The following is a 14,977-nucleotide window of genomic DNA, read 5'->3' as shown; positions in this document are numbered from 1 at the left end:
CATTTTCATATAAATTCAGCTTCGGCACAAGATGTAACATACATTATTTACATATAGTAATTAGTAAAGTTACATTCACAGATTGATTCAAATGTTTTCAATAGAAGTATTTAATGATTGACAGAGACAATTAGATACTTTTGTTGCTGGAATAGGCCAAGAATTAAATTATATTTTATGAAAAGACTTACAGAGATGATAAACTTGAGCAAAAAATTAAATGTAATTTTTATTTAAATGACTCATTTTTTAATACTTGGTAGAGATGCAAAAGAAATGTTTCTTGTTTTTGAATGTTTTAAGTTTTTAATTGTGTCTGTATCAAATTTAGGGAAGCATATGAGAAAACATATACTAGTTGTCAAATGAGCACTTGTATAAGTGAGTCCCACAAAATTTTTCGTTGTCTAATAAATGTGATATTTAAAATCATTTTAATAGCCATAGAAAAGCAAACATGCTATGATTAAAATGATACAGAACTCCTCACTTCAAAGGCACACTGGACATGTCAAGGATTTATTGTATTTTTGTTGTTCACTTTATATAAAATAAAATGGCTCTCATGATTCATAGTTTTATTTATAAATTTAATATGTAAAAATATAGAAGTGAGAGCCAAAATACAACCAGGTACCTGTTATAAACTACACTAAAATATTTTAAGAAGGAATTTTACTCAAGAAAACCAATTTACAAGATGCATTCGGAATTCCTTCTCTAGATCTAGCATGTTTAAATCATAAAAGATTTAGTGTAGCAAAAGAGAATACCTTGCATTATCAGTATCACAATAACTAGAATATTTAGATGATAATTTTATTCAAATACATAATTAGTTAATAAATTTAACATTTAAGTATTTGACATAACAAAGAGTTCTTCAAAAATCTAACCTTATCTTTTCATGAAATAAGGTATAAATTATTTTAATGTAGAAAAAATGTAAGATAAAATATAAGGTATATTTTGATTAGCTGTCTATTTTGAATAGTTGAACAGAAATTAATAGCAATAATCCTGTGAAACTTGTTATAATGGAAATAATAAGAAATCTTTCACTATACAAAAAATTGTAAAGATATGTTCCTTCTTTGCCATTTAGAAAATACTCCATTGATATTTAGAAAATGGTCTTTAATGATATTATTATTCAAAGAAAAGAATGTTATTTGATACAGTTGGCCATCCTGTTACATGGAAGAGATACTAAACAACATGCTACTCATAAATAAATTTAAATACATTTTGAAAAGTTTTGTATTTGTAGGTAAATTACTTTTTGAGGATACCTGATATGCATTGATGTAAGTCAATTTCACTAAAAATGTAAGTTTGAACTACACTGTGCATAGCCCTTAGCATGGATTTAACATTTGTAAAACTTCATAGACAAACCTTCAGAGGATAGCTTCTCCAACCTATGCCAAAAGCATGTTTACTTCAGACAAAAGCAGTAACTATAGAGATTCAGGCCTTTGAAGGAAAGAGTCTGATTCCTTTCTTCTTCTCTAATAATTTGGAATTTCATGATGGCACTGTACAGAATCATTTCTATTCGAATAATACAATCCATGTGTTTGTGCTCTGCAATATGATAAAACCTCTGAGATATCAGAGCTAAACGCAAATAATCTTTGTAACTTCTGCATAGTACATGGCATAAATGTACATGAAAATCTTGCTTGGTAAATAGTTACTGAATTAGAAAAGTACTGAAAAGGATGTTTTCACTTAACTGCACACAAATGTTTTATAAACATGATAGGTGCATTATGCATATATCCATATACTTTTACTTTTACTCTAATATATCATATGACAGCAATAATATATAATTATCACAATAGAATCAGGAGTAATATGCCTTATGTAACTTCAAGCTGCATCATTTTTGTGCAAGATTTTTAAGTTTTCATATACTAAAATAAAATACGCAGAATTATTTTAGGTGTTTTTTTCAAAAAGTAACACGTGTAAAAATTTCTGAGATAAACAAAGAGTGTCTCCTCTTCATTTTGTATCTTCTGAAACCAAAGAGCCTCAAATTAACAATACATTATTTCACGGAATTTTGAAAGTTAGCTGCTTAGATATTGAAACATATAAAATTCATATATATATATATATATATATATATATATACACACATACTTATTTATATGTATTTATTATTGTTGTCCTCAGTATGTCTCTAAATGTTATATTAACCAAAAAGGCTTAGGCAATTTGGATTGTTTCAACTACGAACCTAATCTTTTAAGACCTGATGTTTTGACATGCCTGAGGATCAACATTCCTTGTATTCCTTTCTCTTATCTTGACCTCAGAGAATGCTAATCACTTCTATAAATGGATTAATTTACTCTTCTACCAAAATAATATACTTAGGGTTTTCTTAAGCCTTGAAACATGCTGAGTATTAAACATTATAATTATTCTTTAGTTTCTTCAAAGAAATTAATTGCAGGCTTAGGCTTTCCTCTTTTCAGCATTTTATACGCAGATGTATGGATACTGTTATTTCTACTGTAAATGAAACTGTAGATTAGATTTGTGTCATATATATCATTTACTTAATAAAAATTTTAATCATTTCTTAATCGAATTCGGACCACATCTATCATGAAAAACAATGGTCTGAAAGAATACAAAACAATTCTGAACAATATAGCTGTGACAAATGATACATGATTGCTTTTTTGAATATTGGTATGATTCAAACAGACAAATGCAGATAAATCTACATGGATATTGCATCTGGTTCATTGACTGGCTTATCATTTTGAAAGTGTCACATGTCAGTAGATATATAAACACTGGTAGAAAATAAAAAAGAAGCATATTTTTTTAAACTGCAGTTGTTTCTAGCTCGCATAAAATAACCATGCAATCATCATGAAACAAACTGTTCTTCATACAAGGTAATTAACCATTAACTCTTCCTCATGGGAAGACAATTGTGTTCCTAAGAAGAGTTTAACAAATATAACACAATAATGCTCAAATAGTTATAGTAATTCCTTTTGCAATCATGTTTTGAAAACACAGTATGTCAAATTCACATAATCTTGTTATAGTCAAAAGTGATGATTTTTATATTCCAATTCACCTTTTGAGATGAGTTTTATTAAACAGATATATAGTTGATACCGTACTGCATTCAGATATATAATTGATACTGTTTAAACATCTCTAAACTTTTTCTATGAAATGTGTTTCTATATTGAGAAATATTTTTTTTTCTTTAAAACCTTACCATATGACCAACTAGCTATCCAAGAAATACTTATTATGACAAGCTTGACCTTGGCTTATTTAAAAAAAATATTGTGAATAGTAAAAGAACTGTAGTTATAGTGGGGGAAGGAGAGAAATTTAGTTTTAGTCAATTGTTACTGTTATTTTGAAGTACGTGTTTATATTTCAGGTATGGTACTATGGTTTGTAAATAATAATGAATTTTGGAAATGAACTTAAAACTTTTTTCTTCTGTTTCTTCCCCTCTTTCTTCTGTTATAATATTCTTTTAATCTAATTTTAAGAAAAGTTTCTTGGTGCTTTGTACTCATATTCTTTAAAACTCATATTGTTTAAAAAATTTTGCGGTCTACTACCCCCTCCAGCGCTGAACAGAGATACAAGCCGCGCCGCCAAGCCTGAGAGCGCCAGACCGGGTAGAGCTGCGCTGCGCTCGCCCTTCTCCAGCCCTCGCTCCCGGCAGGGGGCCGAGAGCCTGAGCCCTGGGGACCCCGGGGGCCCTTTCCAGCTGCGCGCCTAGAGCTCTGGACTTGGGGTGGGTGGTTTCAAAGAGCACCTCTTCCAGCGCGGAAATGGGAAGTGAGGGGGAGTCAAGGTCAGCGCTGCAGCTGCAAAATGGGGGCTAAGTGCTTCAGGGACTGAGCGCAGCCTCGGAGACGCCGGGGAGCGGCTCGCACCGCCTGGGCGCAGCGCGGGCGCAGACGAGTCCGAGGTGCCCGCCTTGCAAGCTGCTGCCGACGCCGCTCAGGCGAGGGCTGAGCATTCAGCTCGCAGCTCCCTCGGACCCTTCCCCGCCCCGCGCGGCCGCACCCCCCGCTCGGCTCTCCTCGCAGCAGCCGGAGGAAAGTTCTCGCTGCCCGCCTCTGCTCCGCTGCAGTGCCGCGCCGCCCCGCACAGCGCGCCTCTCAGTCCAGAGAGGCGCTCGGGCGGCCCGATCTGGCCAGACCACCCGGTCGGCCCCGCCCCCATCCCGGCCGCCAATCGGCCGCCCCCGCCTCCTCGGCCCCGCCCCCACACCACAGCCCGAGCTCGCTCCTGCGCTTGCGCTCTCCCGGACCCGAGTGAATAGTCTTCGCGCCGGTGGGACACGGCGGTGAGTGCGTTTCCCCTCGCCTCCAGCCCCCAGGAGGTTCCCGGCGCCTCAGGCAGCTGCAGCTCCGAAGCGGCTGCCACCGCACCTGGGCAGTCTGGACCCTCGTGCCCTGCTCCCGGGGCCTGGCGCGGTGGGCGCCCCGGGACACCCCTGCGGGCCGGGTGGAAGAGGAGAAAGAAGAATAAGAGGAAGACATGGACCAGGATCCCAACCTCCCCACAACACCTGGCCTCTCCGCTTCCACTTCTTTCACACAAGGAGAGAGGAGCCAGCGAAAGCCATGGGGGTCTGCGAAGTCCGAGAATTTCTTTGGCAATTTGGATTCTTTTTGCCTCTGAGGACAGCTTGGCCGGGCTACTGTAGTCATGTCTCCAACAACCAAGGTAAGGGACAGGGTCAGAAGCGGGAGGGGGAGGAGGACGGTCCTTCGCGCGCTGGTGTACTCTCGGCCTGCTGCGGGCAACTTGTCTCGGGTCAGCTTCTCCAGGGCTCACCTTATATGTGTTCCTTGACCTGAACACTCAGTCTGCACTATCCGGGACGGCAGCCCTAGGAGCTATGATTCGTGTGTGCACAGATTTCTTTGAATGGGTGCATAAGCATCAGCGGCACGTGAGTCCCTTCACGGGCTAAAGGGCAGACAGACCCCTACGCAGCCTCCGCCAGAGGTCAGACTCTAAGGCACACACTTAGCGGAGCTGCCTGCCTCTGGGCTGCTGCGCATAACTGGATAAGATGATAGATTCTCCTTGCTGTACCCTGGGGCGTTTGTCAGCCTGGTGCCTGAGTGTGGCTCCCTTGCCTGTTCTCACTCAGCCTTCCAGCCCACTCTAGATCACAGAATGTAGATTGCTTTGAAATTATTCCTAGACCAGAGGCTCACAGATCTGTGTTGTATTTTCTGTTTTGTGAGAGAGGGAGGTAGGTAAATGTTGAGTGTGAATTTTCCAAGTTGTAAATATCCTAGTCAAAAAGGCAGACCACTGTCAGATTTTTAAGGACTTTGTTTCCTTGAGTAAAGTGGTGGAGTGCATGAGGGGAATGGAAAACACAAAGAGTATTTTCTTTCCTTTTATTTACACAATCTTTATAAAACATTGATTTGGATTTCTGTCATGGGTATTTGGATATTTAAAGATCTACAAAAACATCACCTCTATATTCTAAATCTCATTAAATTAGGTATGGAACGACCATAAAAAGTTTTGCAACCTGTACTTAGTTGGGTGCTCTCACTGCTATGATGACCACCCCTGTCTGTGAGGTTTTCTAAAGGCTTTAAATATAAACACCTGTGGTCAGTTAGAGCTGCCATTTAACATACAGCTCATGTGTTTCAGGGCCTTTAATTAATTTGCAGATGTAAAAGTGGAGGTCAGATTACTTGGGATTCTATACTGTAGTATTTATGAGAACAGGAGAAGATTGAGAGAGGGAAAGCGAAACAGTAAAGATTTTTTTCGTGTCTGTACAACCGTATCATTTTTTCTAATATTTTATGTAGAATTCAGAATTGCTGTTCATTTTTCACTTATGCAATTAGTATGTTTTTCTAATTATTATGCACCTGACAGAATGCACCTATAAATGCATGTGTGAATTTGGAAATCATTCATAACCCTTATGATTTTTAAAACATCCTATAAGATGACCATTGTAGTGTCACACTCCTATAATGCCGTATATGTTCATACCATGTCCCTTGTTTGTTTTCAAGGATAGTTGGTGTTCATAATCGAAGAGGTAGTTAAAGAAAATAGAGGATTATTAAAATAATGTAATTATTTTATTTTTTATGGGAGAAAGCAATTTTTAATACTTGAGACGTCTGACATTTAGATTATTAAGTTTTATATCACGAATGATAAAGTGCTGTATTGTTTGATAATCAAGTTTGCTAGAAGTTCTTAACAGTTATTCCCACGTAACAATTTTTCTAAATATTTAGTACCTGTGAAGCTTGAACAGCCACTCTAGGTACTGGATTTATTAATAGGAACACAACATACATGTGAGTCTCCACAAATGTCATTCCATCGAAATATTAAAGTATCACTTCTCAGGTAGTTATTTTGAATTTAAAAGCCAACTAATGCTATTTTTAACTTCTCAGGTAATATTTATCTTTTAATGATTTCTCCATGTAATTTAATAATGTTTTACATAAAATAGATATCAAATATATAGTTTATTTGTATAAAGTAGCTGAAGTTCATGTTGAATGAATAGTACACGACTTTTCATTACTTGAACCTAATTGTTAAATACTATATACTAAAGTTTGTAATTTGTATTAGCATACTGAAAACATAAGTTTTGCATAGGAGTACACTTGTATAAAAAATAACTAAAGGTTAAATTCTGATATTCGGGTTCTGCAAAACAAAACTGTAGGGAAAATATAATCATATATATATTTTTTTGGTCTTTTTAGTTTTTTTTATCGGTACCAGGGATCGAACTCATGACTGCCTGCTTGCAAGGCAGGTGCTTATGACGCTGAGCTAAATCCCCAGCCCCAATATAATCATATTTTTATTTGTATATTTTTTGTTTGTCTTCATTTCTTGTTTGCACTACCCCCAGGGCCTTCACACTGAGCTATGTCCCCCCCTGCATTATAAAAATAATGTTTCAAGTAAGGCCTCACTATAAAGTGCTTCTTACAACCTAAATTATAGTGGTTAGAAATTGTGCCTGATAAGTGTAGTTAAGTGTTAAATACTGAAGACATCACATAAATGATTAAGTATCAACCTTTTAGTGTTATTCTTATGAACATTATAGGAATATTTTTAAATTTTCAATTTTATGAATACTTAAAATATCAATTTTTTGTACATCTGAAACATGGGGTATTATAAAATTTTATATATACAATGTTGAAAGATTAATGTCATGTTTAAGTTAAATTTCTTGCACAAAAATATCACTAATATTATTTTCAAAAGGACATTTTCCATGTTTCTACTAATGTTTACTTTTAAAATTTGTTTATGGCGGATAAAATTATGTTATGTGTCTCTTAAGAACTGTGACAGATTTTTAGTATTGTGTGTGTAGTTTTACCAAATTAAGTAAAATCATGGCAGAAAGAGTGTATTAGGCATCTTTACCCCTTTCTTCTAATTCCAGTTTTTATAATTGAGACAGGGTCAAATAAGACAATGAATAAAAAACTGAACTACTCGTTCTTTTAACATGATACTAAGAGTAATGTGACTATAGGAAGGATCTCTTATCTTCCAACTGACTGTAAAGCTGTGTGTTGTATAGTCAAAATAAATCAATTTTACTGTATTACCTGAACCTCCTTGAATCAATCAGAAAGTAATTTTTTTCATAGATCATTTTTCTAAGTGAAAGCATGTGTATTTATATTTCTTACTGCCTTAATTTTCCATATATTTAAAGACACAGTATTAATTAGGTGTCTAACTTATTTAAAACTCAGACTTTATCTCCTCAAAATCTAGAACATTTTATTTCTGTACTGAGTTCTGAGGTATATGAAATACAGTCTTGCTTCATGTGCAAGGCAACTATGAATATACATGTTATATTTGGTAGCCACCAGAGGTCCATTTATTAAAAAATTACTCTGCTTTAGCAAAAATATGTTTAACCCAGTTGATGCATCTCTCAGTGTGTACCCATGTTTATGAAGACAATTACTTTTTTTTTTTTTTTTTTTTTTTTTGTCTTTTTGAGACAAGGTCTCGCTGTGCAGTTCAGGCTGGCCTTGAGCTTACTTTGTAGCCTGGGCTGGTCTCCAACTCACAGCAATCCTGCTGCCACAGCCTCCTGAGTGCTGGGATTACAGGCGTGAGCTGCCATGCCCGGGATGAAGACAATTAATTACATGGGTAATTCATTAAGTCAAGATAGATTTTGAGTGCATGTCACACTATATGTCAACAAATCCTAGCAAGTATCTTATTTGTACCCTTCACTCAGCATTTATTGGGGGTATAAACATGGTGGAGATTGATGTATATATTTCAGTAATCAAAATAGTTTGAATTGGTTCAGTGTACATTGTTAGTGATCAAATTCTACACCCACAGAAAGATTAAATTTCTTATATATCTATAGCTATCTATTAAGCTTATGATTTCAATAGATGTCAATGTTTAAATAGACCTTGAATTGAAATTAAGTTGCATTTGCTCTTGCATTATTTTTTGATGAATGTAAAATTTAGGTAGAGAAAAGTGGTAATGCAGGCAGACATGTTTTGTATCATTATGGAGTACAAAAAGTAAATTAATAAACAATTATAATGGTTGTTTAAATTCTGTGGATGAGCAGTGACACCCCAAACCAGAATGGGAAAGTTGGAAATGCGTGTGCTTTGGGATGATATTTAGCCTCTTTGTTAGGGAAGAGAAAGAAATAAATCTGAGGAGTAGAAAGATGCACATTGAAAGCAGGAGAAACTCCCTGAGCAGTGGAGAAATGAGCTTGAGGTATTTGAAGAATTCTGTCCAGGATAAGTAGAATTTACTAAGCAAAGAGAGAGTTACAGAAAGAAAGATTTGAAAGATAATAATCAAATTCTATGAAGGGGAGGGAGAGAAAAAAAAACACTAAGGACTTAAGTATTATTCCAAGAAAATATGAGCTGGGAGATATCCATCAATGAGTAAAATGAGCCATTTTACATTTTAAGAACACCATGACTGGTAAGCAAAGAGATAATTGGGAAAGAGGAGGATGAAGAGTCCTCTGTAGTTAGGAGAGTAGTCATTGTGGCGGCCAGCAAAAATAGCAGATAGACCTACGCTATATTTATAGGTAGAATTTATGGTACTATATTGATTCTACAGTGATACTTTGGTTCCCAAGAAAAGCACATGGCAAAATGTTATAAATTTGCAAACTGTGCATCAGGTGACAAACACTATCATGACCATCTTTCCCATACAAACACAATGTGACCATCTTTTATAAAATCATAGAACAACGTAAGTTCGTAAACCAAAGCATCACTATAAATGTAGATATTGAATATTCTTTGAATTTTGTTTTTAAGAAACTCAAATAAGTGTTCCATTACTTTAACCATATTATGTAATTTTTGACAATTGACCAGTGTGAAAAGAAATAAGGGAAGCATACCAATGTAACAAGTGTGTTGGGCTGCTCTCTCATTTTATTCAGTGTAGATTATCATTTAAAACATAGAATAGCAAAGTTTAGCTATTTCAAACAACATAAGAAACAAAGTCCACTTCTATTGGATCTGCAAGTACAATTTGTTGATATTTTCTGGCACCATGGGATTCATCATGTAGTTATTGTCAGAGTGAATGATTGCACAAGTAGACAGGGACATCTTTAGAAGATAGTTTAGCAGTCCAGTAGGGTGGTTCAACTGATGAACACCAGTAAGCATTTGAGGGTTTAAGAATACACAAGTTTGACTCATGATGGTTAAAAATAATTTTATTGGAAACAAAAATTGTAAGCAAAACAATATGAGATATTTTTGTTTTCAGATATTTTCCATTAGTCTTCTTTTCTCTCTGGATTTGTTTTAAAGAGAAAGAATAAGTTTTTAGGAAATCTTAGACCTAGTTAATGAAATTTAAAGATAGGTAGTATTCTTGGGGACTGAGGCAAGAAAAGAAACTTTTGAACTTTAACTGCACAGCACTAAATTTTACGCAGTTTGAACTTCCTTGACAAGTTATTTACTCATTACTCTGAGTTGCCTTTTGCTAAAATTATATGAAAATAGTATGTAGAAATATAAAAATGTCCAGCTTATCTCTACAGATTTTCTCACTTTTGTATTTCAAAATGTTCCAGAATTTTTTATAATTATCCCTTTCAAATAAAAATTGTGGATTGTTATGGTATGTACAAGTTCTATGATAAATATTTAGATGGAAACATTCTTTTAAACACACACACACACACATATATATATATATATATATATATATATATATAGATAGATAGATCTGAACTGTGCTGTGTACTACGCAGTTTACTTCCTATATATAAATATTCCAGGAGAACTTGTCCACTTGGAATGATCCAGTGCAGAGGTTTCAGCCTGTTTCTGGATCTGGCAGTAAAAATTTCTAAAAATCAAATGTATAATCAGCAAGAAATCTTTAAAAACATGTTTATTGTATGATAACATGTGTTAACACTGTTACACTTTGTGTAACATTTATTTGAAAATATTATATATTATTTTGGATTATCTTTTATTCAAAAGTTGAGAAAGTAAGTCATCAGTTCCCACCTGTAAACAAACTCCATGGTTATCATAATGGCCACTGAGGCTACAATCATGGTTATCTTACTAAGGCCATTCTTTAGTCTTGGTTCTCTGTTACTGTTTCATATCTTTAAGTGATTGATATTTACTCTTAGATTACAGCACTTGATTTTTAGAAGAACGCTATTACAGTAGATGAGCTTGCTTGAGAGAAAATGGAGTAAAGAAATATTATTACATTTTTGTATATAAGGCCTTCATAAGAATCTTATATTAACTTTATTAGATGTTCTGTTTAATTGTGTTAAAATATAGTGAGCAAATATATATTTTCAAAACATACAGTATTTGTTACTACAAAAATAATTCACATATTTTCTGTAGACTGACATGAACATTAGTTGAAGTGATATTAGAATGACCTACTATGGTTGATTTAATAGAGAATAATTTTTAAAATTAATATTCATGTTGAAGGTACAGGTTTAAGTTTCAGACATCAGTGAAAGTATGTTTTTACATGAACATCAGAGTGTGTTCTTTCAATCCCTGTTCTGCATAATAGCATATCTGTAGTTACTTTTCCAAGCCCTCTAGTTGATGGCCTTCTGGCCATCTGTACTTGGTGGATTAATTGAAAATCATTTAAAATTTTCAGATAAAAAGGACAAGTTTTGATCATGGGACATATGAAATATTATAATATTATGGCCTTAGAAAGAACCATGTAATGTGTTACTTATCTCTTATAATTTAGATAATCTTATAATCTGGATCTAACAAAAAGTAGGCACTTTATGCAATTACTTGTGGAAAATTTATTTATGATATTTCTTAGTAACAATAGCATAAGTATATTCTTTCACATGATTCTGATACACACTAATACTTGTATCTTGTACATGAGCATTGCAGATGGGTATACATTCTTTTAACAGTACATTTAGTGTAATATCTAGCATAAGGAAAAGCACTTATTGTTAATATTAAAATGACACAGGATTTAAAACCAATATATAAAATTATACCTATCTGTGGGAATAGCAGTTAAATACAATTTAAACAAGTTAATAAAGAGAAACGTTTTGCTAATTAGAAAACAAAAATGCATTGTTATCATGTATTCCAAAATAAGTATCTGAACATAATTGCCTCCAAAACTGAGTTAAATTATATCTTAAAGACACCTTAGTTTTTCTTGTAGAGACTGATATTTTCAATTTTAATATTGCTGTAAGAACTTAATATTGCTAAAAATAATTACAGTTAAATATTTAGAGCACTTATATAGAGGCCAGTAAAGGAGGTATTCAGAGAATTGACATGTTACATAAGTGGATTTTTAAATATAATGTATTGCCTAAGTATTAGCAAACATGAAACATCAGAGAAAATAGAGGTGGAGAAAAAGCTTCATTTTTGCAGTATTTTTAAAGTGAGCCTGTTGATTAAAGATTTTCTTTGATAACATATATTGAATAAAATTATTAAGACCCTTTGATTGCTCTAAATGTCCATTGAAGAAAATCTTGGTTGAAACAGCTTTTTCAATATTAAAAATTTATTTTATTTTTCTCTGAAATTAAAGTACACATAAAATCATTTGTCTGGTGAATGCAAGTGAAAATAACTAGTAGGGCTTGTCTTTACAGGTGTTTGAAAATATCATATATTATTTTGGATTATCTTTTATTCAAAAGTTGAGAAAGTAAGTCATCGGTACCCACATGTAAACAAACTCCATGATTATGATAATGGCCCCTGAGGCTACAATCATGGTTATCTTACTAAGGCCATTCTTTAGTCTTGGTTCTCTGTTACTGTTTCATATCTTTAAGTGATTGATATTTACTCTTAGATTACAGCACTTGATTTTTAGAAGAAGGCTATTACAGTAAATGAGATTGCTTGAGAAAAAATGGAGTAAAGAAATATTATTACATTTTTGTATATAAGGACTTCATAAGAATCTTATATTAACTTTATTAGATGTTCTGTTTAATTGTGTTAAAATATAGTGAGCAAATATACATTTTCAAAACATACAGTGTTTACTACAAAAATATTTCACATATTTTCTGTAGACTGACGTGAACATTTGTTGAAGTGATATTAGAATGACCTACTATGGTTGATTTAATAGAGAATAATTTTTAAAATTAATATTCATGTTGAAGGTACAGGTTTAAGTTTCAGACATCAGTGAAAGTATGTTTTTACATGAACATCCGAGTGTGTTCTTTTTTTTTTTTTTTTTTTTTTAATTTAAGAGGAAAAAGAGAAAAACACAAAACAAACCAAAGCGGCGTAAGGGTACACGCAATACAGAACTACAAAACAAAACAAAACAAAACAAAACAAAAAACCATAACAGTAAGAAATTACTTGCTAGTAGATTACACACTGTTTTCTTGAAAATAGTTCCTCAAATCACAGTATCAAAGAACACAAGGTGGACATTCAAACAGGGAGACTGCAAACAGCTGTGTTCAATGTTCCAAAAACATTGATAAAGTCAGCTATTTAACACCCCCAAACACACTTGCTGTTATATCCGTTAGAGCTCTTTTTCTTTTTTTTTTTCCCCTCTCTTTTTTACAACAAAATTTACACATCTTGGATTTTATTACTCCTTAGTGCTTATTACTTTCTTTGGGGGGGGGGGAAGAATACAGTCAAACATGGCAACACAAAGCTGTCAGTCAATACCAAGGATAGACATAGCACATGGTGTAGAACAGAGTACAAGTTTATCAACAATGGTTATCAACGTTGTCCCTTGTTTCCTTAAAAAGAATTGTCTATCTTATTAGATATTATAAAGTTGGACAAAACAGTAGAGAACAAGACCAATAAAACTTAGGCATTGTAAACATTACAGGACTTCCAAAGAAGACAATAGTCAAACCAGAATGGGTATCTTAGTGAATCTTATTGTCTTCAAAGTAGTTGCCTATGTCTTCAAACTTGATACTATCATATAGAATGGAACAGAGTCTAATCAGTCAAAACAAGATCGTGGGAGTACTACAGGACTTCAAAACAAGTTAATAGGAAATCGAAAAGAGTTACTATTTATATATCCTAATTTTTTTGAATTTTTCTTTAATTAAGACAAACATAAGAAATGACTAAATAATTTTTTTGAAACAATAAGGGGGAGATTGAGATAAAACAGGACATAACAATATAACAATAGAGGTCACAGCATGACTGTTTCAATAACCTAGTACTTCACCACCTTATAACCTGACTTAATAGTAGTTACCATAGTGTCTTTTTCCTTGAAATATTTGGGTAAAACTTCATATACTCTAGCTTCAAATATTTTCATATCAAGAAGCCCAGAATAAAGCCTTTCTAATTAATGAGTGAAAACTTTATAAGGCTTCAAGGCCACCTAATGGGGAATCATGATTACCACATATTTTTATATATTTGAATCATTACTTACATTAGGGAAACTATTCGGTATTCACACATGCGAGATTGATTTATTTCACTTATGAGTATGGTCTCAAGCTGCGCCCATTTATTGATAAATATCTCAATGTGATCCTTCTTTATAGCTGAATAATACTCCATTGTATAGAAATACCACAACTTTTTTATCCATTCCTCAGTTGATGGGCACTTGGGTTGTTTCCAAGATCTGGCGATTACAAATTGTGCTGCTATAAACATAGGTGCACATATATCACTGTGGTATGATGCTTTCAGTTCTTCTGGGAATATGCCTAGAAGTGGAATAGCTGGAATAAATGGGATTTCCAGTCCCAACTTTTTGAGAAATCTCCAGACAGATCTCCACAAAGGCTGTACCAGTCTACATTCCCACCAGCAGTGCAGGAGAGTTCCTTTTTCCCCACAGCCTCTCCAGCATTTGTTGTCGGTTTTGTTGATCCTGGCCATTCTTTCAGGAGTGAGATGGTATCTCAGTGTGGTTTTAATTTGCATTTCTCTAATGACCAATGATGATGAGCATTTTTTCATGTATTTATTTGCCATTTGCATTTCTTCATCTGAGAATTGCATATTCATCTCAGATGCCCATTTTTGGATTGGATCTTTGAATTTCGGAAGTCTGAGTTTCTTTAATTCTTTGTATGTTTTAGACAAGAGGCCCTTGTCTGAGAGAGAGTTCACTAAAATCTTTTCCCAGTTTGTGGGTTTTCTTTTCACTATGCTGGAGATTTCTTTTGACATGCAGAAACTTTTTAATGAGAAGTGGTCCCAGTTATTGATTCTGGGAAGTATTTCCCGTGCGGTTTGAGTCCGGTTCATGAATTCTTTACCTACTCCTATGTCTCCAAGGTTTCTACCTATTTTGTCTTCCAATAGATTTAGTGTTTCTGTTTTAATATTCAGATCTTTGACCCATTTAGATT

General features: G+C 34.2%; 1 long non-coding RNA gene across 1 annotated transcript in view; it reads left to right on the top strand.

The window, feature by feature from the left end:
- Positions 1-4,748: 4,748 nt before the first annotated feature.
- Positions 4,749-14,977, top strand: part of LOC134474928 (uncharacterized) — a 31,654-nt gene continuing 21,425 nt past the window's right edge. The window contains exon 1 of the long non-coding RNA XR_010045861.1: positions 4,749-8,220. This is a non-coding gene — a long non-coding RNA (uncharacterized LOC134474928). The remainder of the gene's footprint in view (positions 8,221-14,977) is intronic.

Source organism: Cavia porcellus, unplaced genomic scaffold (assembly GCF_034190915.1).
Source record: "Cavia porcellus strain 051 isolate PalLab524CR breed Dunkin Hartley unplaced genomic scaffold, mCavPor4.1 scaffold_43, whole genome shotgun sequence".
NCBI classification, from domain to species: domain Eukaryota; kingdom Metazoa; phylum Chordata; class Mammalia; order Rodentia; family Caviidae; genus Cavia; species Cavia porcellus.
This window is presented reverse-complemented; position numbering and strand designations above follow the sequence as displayed.